The following is a 12,601-nucleotide window of genomic DNA, read 5'->3' as shown; positions in this document are numbered from 1 at the left end:
AGACAATGTGGAATTCCTTCAAATGCTTATGTGGACTCTCACCTGCAAGACCATGAAACTTAGGAAACAAATGGATCAGTCTAGTCTTGAGAACAAATGGAACGTCCTCATCAGGATATTGGATGCACAAGCTTTCAATATCGAAATCAGGTGTAGCCATCTCCTTAAAAGTCCTCTCACGAGGTGGAGGTTGTGCCATATTATTCTTAGTGTGAAAAACAACAGAATCAAAATCAAAATCAAGTGCAGATGCAACAGATGCAGTGGATGCAGTATGCACAAAGTACTCAATAGTGGGATGCACAGTATCTAATGGAACAGACTCGAAAACAGACTCTAAAGACAAATTCCTAGAATGCCTAACTAACCTATGAAACGTCCTATCAATCTCAGGGTCAAAGGGTGGTATGAATCCAGGATTTCCTCTAGTCATGCACTAAATGACGACACCCTTTAATCATGAAACAATAGCACAAAAAAAAAATTCAAACCACAGAAAACAACACAAGACAACACAACTCACACAAACACAAACACAACACAACACTCAAAACTGAATCGTTGGTCCCCGGCAACGGCGCCAAAATTTGATGGGTGTCGCAGCCCACACAAATTTAATTTGCAATTAGGAATGCAGTATAGCTAGGAAATGACTCCTAGGTCATCTCTCAAGGACCAATTTTGTGGTTCGAGAATCGTGTCTAACACGAAGGGGGTTTTTGAAAAGGTTGTGGTGAATACAGACGAATTAACTGAAATCCAAAACACAGATGCAAACAAAGATGTAAACACAGATCTAAAGAAAACAGTTTCAATCACAAACTAAAGAAGGTTGGTCATTAACTTAACTACAATGTTTCCAATCACAGATCAACAAAATAAGGTTGCAACTCAAACCTCTAATCCAACAAGGTTAACCAACCAAGCGAAGGTGAGCCCTGTTTTCATAAAAGCGAACTAAGCGAACGCAGTGTTAAGCGAAGATGTATCACCAACTGGGCAACTAAGCGTATACCCAATTGCAAGTGCAAAAATAGAATTCACATTAACCAAGTCAGAGTGCACAGACAATCACAATTCAAGAATCTCAAGGAAACAGTGCAATATCGTCAATGACCAACCAAACTAATTTAAGCTACCATGAAAATTAAATTAAAACTATTAAAAACCTTAGACAACATTCAAACATCAAACACTGTTACAAACAAATTAACAAACACAGTTAAAAATAATTAAACTCAACACTAACTCAAACACATTAAACTCAACCTATTAATTAAGCTAAGTGAAAACAAGAGAAANAAACAAGCCTATTTAACTTCTAGTAATTTATGTGAACCAAGGTGCAATCAANAAATAAATTAAAAGTCCAAATGGCCAAAGAAAGAGCACATGGCCGTGAGTTATTCTTCAAAGGTCCAACTTCAAAAGTCTATCTTCACTTAACCACNAAATGTGTAGTCTTTTGTCCCATGTGCACCAATTCTCAAAACAAATTAAAATATGCTTAAACATTCAATTGAAAACCGTGCCTTAGCCTTCTCCATGCGGCAAAATTCTGAATGCACACACCAAGGCACACAATTTACGTGAGCAATGCAAGAGCTTCTACAAAAGTTGCTTCAAAAACCAATGTGCGAATGGAAGATACTTTGGGTACTACTACCAATCTGCCAAGTAAATAAAGTCAAAGCAAAGAAAAAAAAACTACAAACACATCCATTCCTTGTGCTACTCACGGCAGAATCAAACAAAGACCAAGCATCAAAATGGAAATCTTCTAGAATGACAAGAAGCATTTTTCCTTGTTTGCCCAAAAATGGTAAAAAAAATTAATTTCACTCATCTCTCCTCCTTTCCATCTCCCACGCCAATTCCTCAACTAGCACACACCTCCAGCTCTTTCTTCTTCCTCACACCAAAAACAGACACCCAAGAGACCCCATTTCAAGTTGCAACTCCATTCAAGACAATAAACCCACACTACTACTACTTCAACTCAACTCAATCTTCCATTTCTTCAAGCTCTAGTGCAAAAACGAAAATAATATTTTACCCTTCAACTCTAGCACTGTCCAACCACAATAACACCATCAAACTCTAGTCCAAAACTAGTTTGAAACATCCAAACCGAAATATGGAAGGAAAGAGCCAAACCCACAACACCCATACATCAACTTAAGCTCTCTTCAACCCAAAACTCAACAAGAACTCCATTTTCATCATCCAACCAAGTAAAATGCAAGGAAAACCGTGAGTACTGCAGCAAATGGAGAGGAAAACGGAAATATAACTTCATTCAAACCCAAGAACCACCATGAAAATGCAAAGAAAAGCTTCAAAGCTCAAGCATACAACTTCAAGAAACAAGTAAATGAAGAGAGAAATAGACGGTTTTTCACCACTACCAAGCTAAGACAACCAAGAGTAAGTCAAGGGGAGAAGAAAATCTGCATCATATTCATTGAAAATGGTCCAAAATCGTGGCACCAAGCAAGCACCCATGAGAGGATGTTCAAACAAGAGAAACCCTAGAAGAAAAGTAGAAAATTGTGAGAATATGAAGTGTGTCTGTGGTGGCTCGGTATTCTTCCTTCTAAAATCGAGAATGTCAAATTTGGTGGGGTCCACACACTACAAGTCAGCCCTAAAGAGATGCCACATGGCCCCCACAGTTGGTTTTTTACAAAAATGCCCCTAAAAGGGTCCAAAACACCTAATTCTAATTAAGGGCTTCTAGAAAACGAAATTACAACTTTAATTAGAATTTAAATGACTAAATATTGAGTCTTGAATGTGCCACGCCATATCCTAATGCTCCAAATGATATTTCCACAATTTCCCTACAACCAGAAATGCGCTTAATCAACTCAGAAAATCCAAATTAGCACAATTACGAATTTCCGACGAAATTAAGCAGAATTCGGAAAACGGGGAAATAACAGACAATTAAACACAATTCCCTGGTTTATTTAAGTGCAATAAACTAAATACAGTTCAAGAAATAACGACTCATCACCTGTATTGATTGATCCAGAGGATGATGCAACATTATCATTTATCATAGCTTCATCTTTATATGTCCATCCTTCAGAAGTTTTCACCATGTGCATCAGGTGAAGAGCAGCCTTGTCAATGCAGCATGTTTGTTGATATTGTTCACTGGATTAACTAATGCATTCCACTCCACAGTGAATGAGTACTTTTGAGATAAAAACAAAGTAAAGTAGTTTTCCAGATTCTGACTTAGTTACTTTCAGCATGTTGTTAGAAATAGATGTTGGCCAGTCCACTTGAGTGTTCTCCTTCAGTGCTTTCAGTAGCATCAAATCTTCTGTAGTGGCCTGTGCATAGTTGCCGCCTCTTTCCATGAGTATTTAAGAAATAACATATATGGTTAATCTTTCATCCTTTTTCATTCCTCATGTCTTGTAATTTGAGTAGTCTCTGCAGTCATTAGCATTCCTCAAACAACTTTGGTATTCAGTGAATTTGTGAAAACCATCTATCCTAAGATGACATTTTTCTCCGCCTATCTTTAGTCCACCAACAACACTCCATACTTCATTTGTCAGTTTTATGTCGACTCCTTTTACTCGAGAACAGATAATATCGTCTTCAATCTTCAAATTACAATAGAAAACTTTCACCAAATCTGGATACCAGAGGCTTGCCATCTCAACAAATTTCTTCAGACCTTGGCGCTTCAGCCACCTTTGAAATAAGAATCCTTCATCTTTGCAAAACTTCAACTTCAGAAATTTGTGCGTCACCAAACTTCTTCTCTTCCAGCAATCAGGATATCTTGATTGAGCTTCGTCATCACTAATCCATCCATTCAAATTAGAAACCCGACTAGTATTTTTCGTAGCAACAGTTTTGATTCTTCTTCTCGGTGTTGAGCTGGATCCCATTGATAATGAAGATGACAATTTACTTTCAGAGCTTAAGTGAACTCAGGTTCAGAAAGTGAAGATTTGTGAAGTGATCGATGACCATCAGGTTTATATTTGTATTCGCCGAAGTTAAAATTTTGGGGGGAATCATTTGATTTCATTTTCGCACAAAAAATAATTTTCAAAAATATAACCCATTCAGACAAAAGATCAACAGTCGAATGAATTAATTGCATAGTTGAATACTATATGTCATAGGAAATTTAAAACAGAGTTTAAGATCATACAAAAAGTATAGACGAATGAATTAAAAATGTAGTCGACTAAAAGTCGTGAAAACAATTTTTCTAACTCATTCAATCAATCAAACAATCAGACAATAAGCACATGCACTCTAACAACAACAACCAATCAATTTAAGCACAATGCAACAGAATGATACAATTTTACCCGTTGTAGATACTCAAGATTTTGATTTTTACAAAGTGATTCATCCTTCAGTTCATACTGCACTTGATTTATATCTGTAAAACAATTCAAGTTTTGGTTGCTGGTACCCATTTAACTTTGGGTCCTGGAATGTCAATTTTCCTCATTTGTTCCTTTGGTCTCCATATATATAATCCTTTAGGGACAACAACATTTCTATAATAACAATTTCTAATATTGTGACCACAGTTGCAATAAAAACATGCATTTTTAACATGTTTACTCAGATCAGTAAATCTCTTTGTATTGGTTCTATTTGATTGAGCTTTGTATCCTATGCCTTTCCTATATATAGCTCTGCCAGAGGATTTCAATACAACATTCAAGTTGTCTATGCTAGAGTACTAGTCAAGTAATCTATCTTTTCAATATGAGTAGGACAATTTTCACATGGTTTTTCAACTGTAATAGTTTCAATTTTAATTTCCTTAGCAGATAACAATGCATCATTCAATTAACCTTGTACTGTAGTCGCATTGCTTCAGTATGCAGTTCTTGAAAAGCCTCTCTCATCATATCATACTTGATCTCCACTGGTTCATTTGAAATATCTGCATCACTATCGTAATTGTCCCATGTTACTCCAGTCATATAGCATATGTTAGATTCTTCCTCTTGGTCAGCATCCTCATCACTTGAGCTTTCAGAATCTGTATTCTCCCAAGCAATATATGCTCCTCTTTGCTTCACGTTTTTATCTTGAGGGAATCTTGTTTTTCCTTTCAGCTTAGGCTTTAATTTTGGACATTCAGGCTTGATATGTCCTTCCTTTCCACATTCGTAACATTGGACAACAACTGTTCTGAAGCTTTTCTTTTTTCCTTGACCTGCATGGTTAGTCAGTTGACTATCATTATGTATAAGTCGACTAAATTTTATTACCATCAAGGTCATCAGTTCTTTTTCATCCATGTCTGCTTCTGAGTTATTCTTGCTTGTAGCCTTCAGAGCTATGAACTTCTTTTCCTCAATCTCCTCTTCATCCTTTAATCTACCAAGTTCCAATTCATGTTTGTGTAGCTTGCCAAACAAGGTAGCCATGTTCATAGTTGTAAGGTCTTTGGATTCAGAGATTGTTGTGACTTTTAGTTGTCAATTTCTGTTCAAACTTTTCAGAAACTTGATATTGATTTCTTCTTTATCAAAAGCTCCCGAGAGCCATGAGATGATCTACAATATGAGTGAACCTTCTCTGTACATCATAGATGGTTTCTTCAGCCTTCATTCTAAACAGTTCATACCCTTGTATCAGGTAGTTCTTTCTTGCTCTCTTTACTTCATACGTGCCTTCATATGTTACCTCTAAGACATCCCACATTTCCTTCGGAGTTTTGCATTGAGATATCCTGAAAAATTCATCAACTGTTAGTGCAGAGGCAATAATATTTTAGCCTTAATATCATACTGAGCTATTCTATTTTCATCTGCAGTCCATTCAGTAAAAGGTTTAATAACAGTTTCTTTATCAACAGTTTTAGTAGGCACATAAGGACCATTCAATGTAGCATCCCAAATTCCTTTATCTACAGATTCAAGAAAGATTTGCATACGAATTTTCCAAAATGGGTAATTTTCACTAGCAAATAGAGGTGGTCTGTTTGTTGAAGCACCTTTACCAAAAGTTTGAAAACAGGAAGCCATCCCCAGGTTTATAGTAGAATCAATGAAATATAGAGTCGACTAGTTTTTCAAATATCTTATGAAAACCAGCTCTGATACCAATTGTTGGAAAACAAGTAGGCTTCTTTTTACACCAAGAGGGGGTGAATTGATGACTTTTCACAATCAAAGTCTTTTTGCAATCTTTAAAACAAAGTTGAAAACTTTACAAGTCTTTCTTGAAACGCAAGTAATGAAAAATGTGTGCAGTAGAAAATCGTAGTTGACTATGCAAATACTACAGTCGACTGAATATAAAAGAGCGGGGATAGAGAAATCAAACACTGATTTTTATACTAGTTCGGCTAGCAATGCCTACATCTAGTGTCCTTCCAAACCCAGGAAGCAAATGCACTATAATGGTCAAAGCTTTTACAACAAGGCTTTTATAGAAGACCTCCACATCAAAAATATAAAACACCTCTCAACCCTCTAACCAAAATATAGGCATACAACACAACAAGACTTGCAGCAAGATGTCCCCTCTCCTGCAATCTACAAAACCACTTTGAACAATCCTCAAAGTGAACCAGACTCCACGAGTCTATCCCCTGTAGTCACAACAGGTACACACAGCAATCACCACGGATGTTAAACCAGATTCTTGATAAAACTAGAAAAACCTCAATTTGCAAAATTAGATCAACCAATGGGCGCACAATCGATCTCCCTTTGAATCTCCTTCAAGAACGATCACCATCGTCTTCTTGATGAGTTCTTGGAACTCTATAATCTCTGACAATTCACTCTGAAACAGAATGTAATACTGTTAGCTCCTCAAAAGTCTTTGAACAACTATGTGTTCCATCAATTTATAGATTTATGTTATTTAGACATTCTCTAAGTCGATTAAGCTACTAATTTAGTCGACCAGGTTATTATAGTTATAATAGATAAGTCAAACTAGTAGCATTCAGTCAACAAAAATAAAATCTCATTTAATACAGTTGACCTACTTTCAATGTTCAACTAACTTTCGAAAATATAGTCATTACTGTTCATGAGCATAACAGAATTTTAAATCAATCAACTAATACAGTCGAGTGTGTGGCGCACACAATCAACTTCCACATTTAAGAACATTTTGAAATTAGTTCCTTCTCAAAATCTCACACAGCACTAATTATCAAAATCTGTACAAAGATTTTAGTATAGTCGATTCAATTAATAATGGAGTTGACTTTACTGCAGCTTTGTCACACAATAATAAGTTCACAAAAGTGCTTGTGGTTTTCATGCATTAAAACATGTGCAATGCATTCAGAAATTATGTAACAAGTACAAGCTCAATAAGTATACATTCACATAGCAATTTATCACAGAAACATGTTCAAAAGATATATCAAACAATTAGCATAAGAACATGTAACATAACAACAACATATTTGTGTTATTAAGCAATGTGTTGTCATCACCAAAAGCCAGAGTGATATAGATATTGTGTTGTCAAAAATCTCAACAATTACCACAAGGGCTTTTCATGGCTTGTACCTTGGCTGGGCTAAGAAGGAAATTGGTTTTTCTGGCAGCAAAATTCCTTGAGTTAAGAGAGACATTTATGAGTTTCTCATTTAGGCACAAACTCTCTTTCTTTTTCCCAGCTTTCTCTTGCAGTGAGCTTTTTCTTTTCTTTCCATTTTTCTTTTATTTTCTTTTTCCTTTCTCTTGCTTTTGTTTTTCAATTGCTCATTGTCCTGAGAAATGGGTTGCTACCTAGCAACACCAAACTTGAACCTGTATCAATACCTCGTCAAATGTTCTCAACTTACCTCAAGGTAAAGATTTTCAAAAAGGTTTTTCAAAACATGCATAAGGTTCAAGGTTGAAAGGATAGAACAAATTGTTCTCTTTTCAGGGGTCAAAAATCATGTGAAGACTAAAACAATAAGGGATAACAAAAGATGGCCTTGATCATATGAAACCTGCAAGAAGGTAGCTCAATCACAAAAAATTTGGGCAAAATCATTTATGCTTCCAAAGTAGTAGCAATTACTCTCAAGAAAACTCTGAAGCCCAATTCTCACACAGGTAAACTCTCAAGTCCCATAATTCAAAAAAACACACTGCTTAGTATCTCAATCAAATTTAATCTCAGGCATCTGTTTGACACATTGTGAGTCATCACCTATATCAACATCAATCAAACACCAGAATCGCACAAAGCAATACTCATCACAAACAAGCACAGTTGAATCAAAGCAGCTCAATTCATTCAAGTAGAGCACAATAAAAATAAAATAATATAAAAACAATAAATTTAAAAGGAAAAGGGTAGAAAACTGGGTTGCCTCCCAGCAAGCGCTTCTTTAACGTCACTAGCTTGACCCAGTCTTCGTCATCATAGCATCCATCAGTAGATGTTGTCAGTAACATCCATCAGTAGATGCTAATATTTCTTATATTCATTGGTATCCGTCAGTAGATATCAATCTTTCTCATCTTCATTAGCATCCATCAGTAGATGCCAAATCACTTAACATCCATCAGTAGATGTTGTGGAAGCATCCATCAGTAGATGTTGTCATTACTGCCATCAGAAGCAGCATATAACCTAAAAAAAAGAACTCAAATACACAAAAGCAAACTCAAATCCAAATCACTCAAATAATAAAATAAAATAAAAAAATAAAATAAAAAAAAAATAAAAGATAAAAAATTCAAGAATCGGGTTGCCTCCCAGCAAGCGCTTCTTTAACGTCACTAGCTTGACCCACTACAATTGCCCTGTTCCTCAAACATTCCCTTTTCTGGATATTTTTTCTTGTTGTTGAATCTTTTCAAGAATTTGATATAACCAAGAATTTGATGCAGTGTCCCAATCATAGGAATTTTAATCTCCAATTTCTTGAAGATTTCCATGCAATGCTCAAATTGTTTTTCCTTCTCCTTCCTATGATACTTCTTTAGGTGAGGAAAGGGTTTTTCATATGATTCTTTATTTTTTTCTCTCATCCTCCTTCTCTCCCTTTTTCTTTTCTTCCCTCTCTTTTTCCTTCTTGGAACACTCCTTAGGGTACAGAAGATTTTTCTCAATTTTTTCCTTTTCTCTCTCAACCTCTTCTTTTATTTTTTTCTCTCTTTTTCCACATTCTCCCCCTTTTCTTTTCTCTCAACCTCACTTTTTCTTTCTTCTTTTTCTTCCTCCTCCTTTGCATCTTTCTCTTTTTCACTCAACCTTTCTTCTTCTTTTTTCTCTATTTTTCTCTCATCTTCTTCCTCTCTTTTTTGTCTTTTCTTCCCTCTCTTTTTCCTTTTCTTCTCTCTCACTCTCTTCTTTTTCTTTCTCTTCTTCTTTCTCTTTTTCACTCAAACTTTCTTTTTCTCCTCTCTCTATTTTTCTCTCATCCTCTTTCTTTTCCTCTATTTCTTTTTCACTTAGCCTTTCTTCTTTTTTTTTCCCTCTACTTTTCTCTCATCTAAAACCTCGTCACTCTTGGTGACAACATCATTGCAATCCTCTTTAGGGTTCATGTTGTCCTTGAGATAATCCAGCTTCTGAATTATGAGCCTACACTACGCCTCTATCCTTCTAGATGTTGCTTGAGTGTTTTCCAAAATTAAGAGATATTCCTTCATGAATTGTTAGAAAGTCTCCTCAAGCTACTGTTAGCTTGTGGCGGTCTAGTGAATAGTCCACCAGCTTGCCCAAATTTACTTTGATTCATGCTTGCGTGAGGTTCCCACCAGTGTTTGAGATTACCTTGGTAGAATTGCATCCTGCATAAACAAAACAAACATCCTAGAAAACATTGTTAGCACAAAAACAAAAGGTTTAATCATTAAGGAAGTCCCTTTTTTCGCGTGGAATCTCAATTTCGTCCCTTTCTTTTTCGTTTTCTCAATTGGATCCCAATATTCAAAAAATTGCATCAATTAGATTCTTTTCCGTTAAATTGTTATTGACAGCGTTAAGTGTGTGTGTGACATGGAGGCTGGAGTCAGATTCTTATATCCATGTCATGTTGGACTGAGTTTTTCAATTCACGTGCCTGAATGATTTGCCTTAAGATACTTTTAAAATAAAAAACATGATAAAATGTGAGAGAAAAATTGAAGGGAGAGAACTTTGTATAAATCCCTGCTTGAATCCCTAATAAAAGGGTAACAAAAGGGTATATTTTCATTCAGCTTGTGTTCTTCTTCGAAGGTGGATGATTAAACCATGTGCTTGAACACAACACCAGCATTCTCCAGCAAAATCTTCAGCAACTCCAGAGCCATGATCTTCCCCTTCATCAACTACGGGTCCCCTATCGCCTCCTTCGGAGGGTTTTCATGGACAACTTACAAAGCGCCTTAAACACCAATAAAGCATCTCTCCTCAACTTATTTCCAATCTGAACCTCTAAATCAGCATCCCTCTCCACCACTTCCCCATCCACAAGCTCCCCCTTCTATCCCTCTAAAGCCGTCTTATACATACTAATCTCCCAATACTTAGCATCCAACATGTCTTTATCAGTAGAATCCAACAAATCAGTAGGGTTCGTAGTCTCCACTGTGGTGGTCTCAAACGCACCGTCGTGACCACCTAGCAAATTAACTTTCCTGCTCGGGGCCGTAGGGTTCAAAATGTCGTCTGATTCACCACATTCTTGCTCACGAGATATATATTGTAGCATGTTCGTACAATGAGAAGCAAGGAATCACCGTGGATGCGGAGTGAAATTGACGTCACGGATGAAAGCAAAGTCTTGAGGACCAGCAACTCCATCGCTGATGAACTCGGAACAACTCAGATGAACTTTGCATTAAACCTTAATTCCCAAAATGAGACCCCAAATGGTGGAATGGATGGCACTTTGAACAAACCCTAGCAGAACAAATTTCTTCCACTCTCAATCCTTAATTCAAATAAGTAAAATCCCAATCCCAATTTCTGTAATAAACTTTGCTTTTGTTCCAATTTAAAAAATTCAATTATCCACGTAATTAGTGCCCCCTAACTCAGTCAGCCACATGATATAAGAAACTGATTCCAGCCTCCACGTCACATACACACTTAACGCCATCAGTCACAATTTAACAGAAAGGACCTAATTGATGCAATTTTTTGAATATTGGGACCCAATTGAGAAAACGAAAAAAAAAGGGATGAAATTGAGATTCCACGCGAAAAAAGGGACTTCCTGAATGATTAAACCAAAACAAAAATAAAAAGAATAAAACATAATTTAAAAAAAAATTAAGAAATAAAAATAGGAAAAAAAATAAAAAAATTAAAAATAAAGTCAAAGTTAATCAAGAATCACACAAATAGAATAGCTTAAACCATGAGTTCCCCGGCAAGTATTTCAGCAAGTATATTGAGTCGCACAAGTAATATAAAATGGTAAGACCAAGTATCGTATCCCAGAAGACTCTCGGCGCTAAACAGTCGTGTAATAACAAGATTAATTAAGACTTAAATAAAAAGAGATCATTGGTTTTGAATGCAAAAACATAAAATTAAATATGAATGCAATTTATCAACAGCAAAGGAGCACGGAGATGAACGAATGTTGATTAATATGAGATGGATATGTTGTTGGGGTTAGATTTCACCAAGTTACCTCTCATGTATGTAAGAATTTTTCTTTATCCATTAATTCCAACGTCACTCACTAAATCACCTAAACTTGATCCCTCGACGAATAAGCCTGTCCCAAATTACCAGTTCATGCAATTCCTAGCATTCCTTGTAATAGGATGTGAAGATGATGAGCTTAAAGACGACCAAGACTCATACCCTCCTCCCTGAGCAATATTACCCTTGGGAGTAATTCAACAAGAACCTAAATTGTAAGGAACCTCTCGACACTCATGCAATTCATAAATCATGCTAATGAATGAGTTAAACACAACCAGCATTGAAACAAATGAATTACTCTAACAATTAATGAAAAAGCATATGGAATTAAGAATCAATTCAAATACATTAGAGTTTACAAGGTTACATCATCCCCCAACAACAAATAGAAATTAGTTCCCACTAGACATGGAGAAACTATATGAATAATGGAAGAGAATGAGACAAAGATCCCTATGAATTGGAAAAAAGAGTGTATTTTTATGTTGCTCTCTGCCAGTGATACAAAACCTAGAGCCCCAAGGTCCTTTAAATAGTTTCAGAAACGAGCAAAAATAGGGCCCGGTCCAATAGAGTCGAAACAGAGCAGAAATAGGGCCTGATCCACGAAAAGTCGATGCTCAGGCGCCCCACTTAGGGCGCCCAGGCAGTGAGAACACCTAATGTAAGGCTCGGGCCTCCAGATAGGGCGCCCAGGCTTCAAGACCCCGCCGCCCAAGTGGCTAAGGAGGGTGCCTAGGCGGTGGATATCGATTTTCCTCGCTCAAGCTTCCATTCAGGGCGCCCGGGCTTTGTGTTGTTCCTCCTTCTGGTGCTTTTTCAAGCCCTTTTGGGTTCCATCTTCTTGGCTCTTATCTTTGCTTCTAGTATTACTTCAATCTCTGCCCAAACAAGGAGAATTAGTCATAAAATCATTGAAATCAACCTCAACTCTCTTATTCACACAATTTAATGAAAAAGCATGAGTCCAACCAAGTTTCTAACTTAA

Source organism: Vigna radiata, unplaced genomic scaffold, assembly GCF_000741045.1.
Source record: "Vigna radiata var. radiata cultivar VC1973A unplaced genomic scaffold, Vradiata_ver6 scaffold_208, whole genome shotgun sequence".
Classification (NCBI taxonomy): domain Eukaryota; kingdom Viridiplantae; phylum Streptophyta; class Magnoliopsida; order Fabales; family Fabaceae; genus Vigna; species Vigna radiata.
The sequence above is the reverse complement of the archived record's forward strand: the minus strand, read 5'-3'. Positions refer to the sequence as shown.